A 4,352-nucleotide genomic window follows, 5' to 3' on the forward strand; every position below is an offset into this window, starting at 1 on the left:
TGTAAATAATGTTCAGTTTGGCTCGTTTCTTAGTGAAGATCTACGATTATTCATTTGTGTTACCTAATGCAGCTTCAAATGTGATTTTATATAAAGTCTCCACACCTGAAGAGAGAGAGAGAGAGAGAGAGAGAGAGAGAGAGAGAGAGAGAGAGAGAGAGAGAGAGTCTGCCTAATTACATGGCAATTTTATTTCTCATATTGTTAATTATATTGCGAAGCGGATTTTAGAAATGTCCTCCAGAATTACCAGTTCATGTGCCAATTCACGATTAAGTATAGATTGCATATGTATTACATGATGCCATTTCGTCAGACCTACGTTTTCCTATTCATAAATTCGAAACTCAATTCTTCTTCTCGTAAAACTGTGTTTTTCTATGTTTGATACAACAAAGCACAGCCGATTAAAATATAAATATATAAAAGGGAAGTTCCTCATAGCCTTTTCGATTTGAGCCACAATTTCAGTCGCCTTTGTAATACAATAATACAGTTTCCATACAGATATCAAAATTTCACAGCGCTGCATTCAGGATGTAAAATGCATTCGGGGTAACGACAAAGCAAACAGGCTGCACTCCCAAATTCCAAGAGCTCTTTCGATTTGAAATAAACTGGTGTAATTTGCATTTGACATCAACTGGCATTGTAGAAGATTTTCCTCTTTGATTTGGGTAAGGATGGGTTGGGGTTTTGGGATGTGGGGTTACGGGGGGGGGGGGGGGGGGATGGGTGGAGAATTTCGAAAGTCACGGGCGTGGGGACGAACACGTTCCGGATGATGTTAGGTTTTAGTTCCATAAAATTATCTAAACGTTTCAGTAATGTGGATATCATTCTTGCGATAACTCTAAACTGAATCTATTCATATCTCAGGAACAAATGTTTAGTTCTGACGTTATATCAATTTAGTTATATAAATAAATACATTTTATAGTATATTGAAATGCATACATACAAAGTATGAATGAAGAGTCTCTTTTGCATGTGCAATTGGATCAGCGCACAAGAATAATTTCAATATCTCGATTGCATAATATTTACTAAATATCTTTGAATCAGAAATCTTGAATAAAAATTTTGAAAATTTTAATCAACGCTGTTGGTTTTTATATAAATGATATCCATTTAAAATATCTGTAAAATACTACAATTACACTCTACTGTATGTAAGGATAGAACGGAAGTTTCGGGATTAATTTTCCTCATTTTGAACATTTTTATGCATTAAAACAAGTAGATTAAATTAAGCAAGGAAGGTAACATGGTATGTGCAAGAGGGAGAGACTTTGAATGTCTGTGGAAGTCAGAGTAAGAATATATAAAGTGGTTGATGGCTCAACTTTATTTTTGGAAAGGAAGTTTGGAAGTTAAAAGAATAAATTAACTGTTAGACTATTACGATGACGTTTTTCAAGTAACTGTAGCATTACGAGAACATAAAGGGTTTTTTGTTATGTTTGGTCATGTTGAAAGAATAGAAGAATTTAGAATGGTGAAATGGGTGTATAAATTGAACTGTTTTGCTAAGCAGATGAGAGAAAGATCGGGAAAGCACCGGGTAGATGGGACAAAGAAGTATTAGAAAGGAGAAAGGAGGGCCTTTGATTTTCATAAAGTATCTTTGTAATTATGTATTTGAAATCCTGGATTTTTACAAGAACTAATGATAATGAATATATTTGGAGTGGTATTACTATTTGTTAATCAGAATTTGTTTGTTTGCTTATATACTTTTATGGACATAATATTTTCGCTAAAGTAAATCCATCTTGTGCAATATTAATGTATACAATTTATGATGTATGTTTACCTTTTTAAGTTTTTTTTTGTAATATTAAATCAATAAAGTATAATAAAGTATAAAGGATCAATGTGAATGGCGCAGTGTGCGTAAGGGGGTTTGTCGTGTTTCTGATAAGCATTTTGTGTCATATGTATGGAAGACGGGTAAACCTGCGCTAATTGTTTAGTGGTCACTTTCCTCTTGGTAACGGTAGAAGAGAGACTTTAGCTATGGTAAGCCGCTCTTCTAGGAGAAGGACACTCCAAAATCAAACCATTGTTGTCTAGTCTTGGGCAGTGACATAGCCTCTGTACCATGGTCTTCCACTGTCATGGTTTAGAGTTCTCTTGCTTGGGGGTACACTCGGGCGCGCTGTTCTGTCTGGTTTCTCTCTTTCTTGTTTTGTTAAAGTTTTTATAATTTATATAGGAAATATTTATTTTGATGTTGCTGTCTTGAAATATTTTCTTTTTTCTTTTTTCCTTTCCTCACTGAGCTATTTTCCCTGTTGGGGCCGCTGGGCTTATAGCATCCTGCTTTTCCAACTAGGGTTGTAGCTTAGCAAGTAATAATAATAATAATAATAATAATAATAATAATAATAATAATAATAATAAATACTGGTTAAAACGATATTTTCTATCCAGTGGTTTAAACTGGTTTATGCAACGTTAAAATCAACTGAAAGAAAGAAAGAAAGAAAGAAAAAAAACTTGCTATTAATGGCTTGGTATCATTCAATTAGAAAAAGCAATTCTCGATTACTCACAATGATAGACTCGATCTCAGTGATGCTAAATTGGGAGTGATGTGAATTGTATGTATATCATAGGTCACGATAGTGCATTATTATTATTATTATTATTATTATTATTATTATTATTATTATTAGCTAAGCTACAACTCAAGTTGGCAAAACAGGATTCTATTAACCTCAGGAGTCCAACATGGATATTTAGCCGAGTGAGGAAAAGAAATAAGGAAATAAATTAACAACAGAAGAAATAATGAATTGTTGATATTAAATATCTTAAGCTCAGTAATAGCGTTAGAATAGATCTGTCATATATAAAAATGAAGAGAGATTTATGTCAGCCTGTACAACACAAAAGTATTAGCTGCAAGTTTGAACTTCTGAAGTTCCACAGGTTTGGGTCCATGCACCTGTTACAATAGACATTTGTAACAGAGGTTTTATTTCCACCCATTTTTCAGCACAGGTGCGTGCAATGAAATGATTCTTTCTGTGTATTCCCAATCGGCCATTACGCAACAGCCATTGTGTCCATTAGAAAAATCAAAAGCGAGTCTTCTCCATTTTCTCGAGCGAAAAAACGATAGCTCTTTTTGGTTCAAGAACTCGCCGGCAGAAGAGCTTCAGAGCACTTATTCACTTTAGCCTTAATTGGGACAGACTCTTTCACAGTCTCTTTTTAAGAAGGTTTTTACCTGGATTGCATATCTCCCATTATTGTTCCCCCTTTTAATATTTCTTTTCTTCCCTTTCTACATTCCTCTTCATTATCCACTCTTGCATTGTTCAGTACATTCATAATATCTACATTACATTATAAAGAGCAAGTGTTTGGACACAAACATACACACACACACACACACAAACATATATATATATATATATATATATATATATATATATATGTGTGTGTGTGTGTGTGTGTGTGTGCGTGTCTGTGTGCGTATGTGTGAGTTTCCTCTTGTCACAATAAGCGGCAACCACTCGGAAAGCATAATCTCGCATAAATTGCCTAAACTGTCTTGGTGTACACATTTATCTAAATATTTGCCCGTCATTTCTTATGGTTTCTGGACTATAGTATATTTATATACACTAATATATATATATATATGTGTGTGTATATATATATATCTAAAATGTTTTATCATACTCATATAAGCCATACATTTTATTACCGTAATGTCTATATTCTCTTACCGACCTCAGGATCAGAGTCCCATGGCGAAATCACTCAAAGACAATAGCTTCTGACCGGCATGAGAATCGAACCCAGGTCCACGAAGCTGCCATGACAGGGACGATACCATTTAGCCACGAGGAAAGATAAAAGTCAATGACAATTTTTCTGTAATTATTATACCTGTCGAATTCAGGTTTTTGTATTTAGAATTGAAATCAACCCATCTTCATCATCGTAGCTAATTAGTATGTTTGTACTTAGCATTCGATTAATGATGGATTTTGCATAACCAGACATGGAATAACATAGACCACCTTTTCTTCTGTGTTCCTGTCCCTTTTATTTTTGGTTAGTTTACGCTTAATTGTATTGACGTATCTAAAAGTGATATCTATGCTCTTGTTTACTCTCATGATTGCTTCTTTAATATTGACAAGGGCTGGAGAGAACGGAAAAACTTACATGCTAATACCGTGGTAACGTGTTTGCCTAGCATTCACATGGCAAGAGATTGATACCCGCCCAGGACCGTGAGTTTAAGTTGTTTACTGGGGAGGCTACTGCTGTGGTAGGGCACCACAGTGAGGAGTTGGGCTTGCCCGGTTGACGTTCTGGTGAGCATCTAT

The sequence above is a fragment of the Palaemon carinicauda genome, chromosome 20 (genome assembly GCF_036898095.1).
Source record: "Palaemon carinicauda isolate YSFRI2023 chromosome 20, ASM3689809v2, whole genome shotgun sequence".
In the NCBI taxonomy this organism is placed as follows: Eukaryota; Metazoa; Arthropoda; class Malacostraca; order Decapoda; family Palaemonidae; genus Palaemon; species Palaemon carinicauda.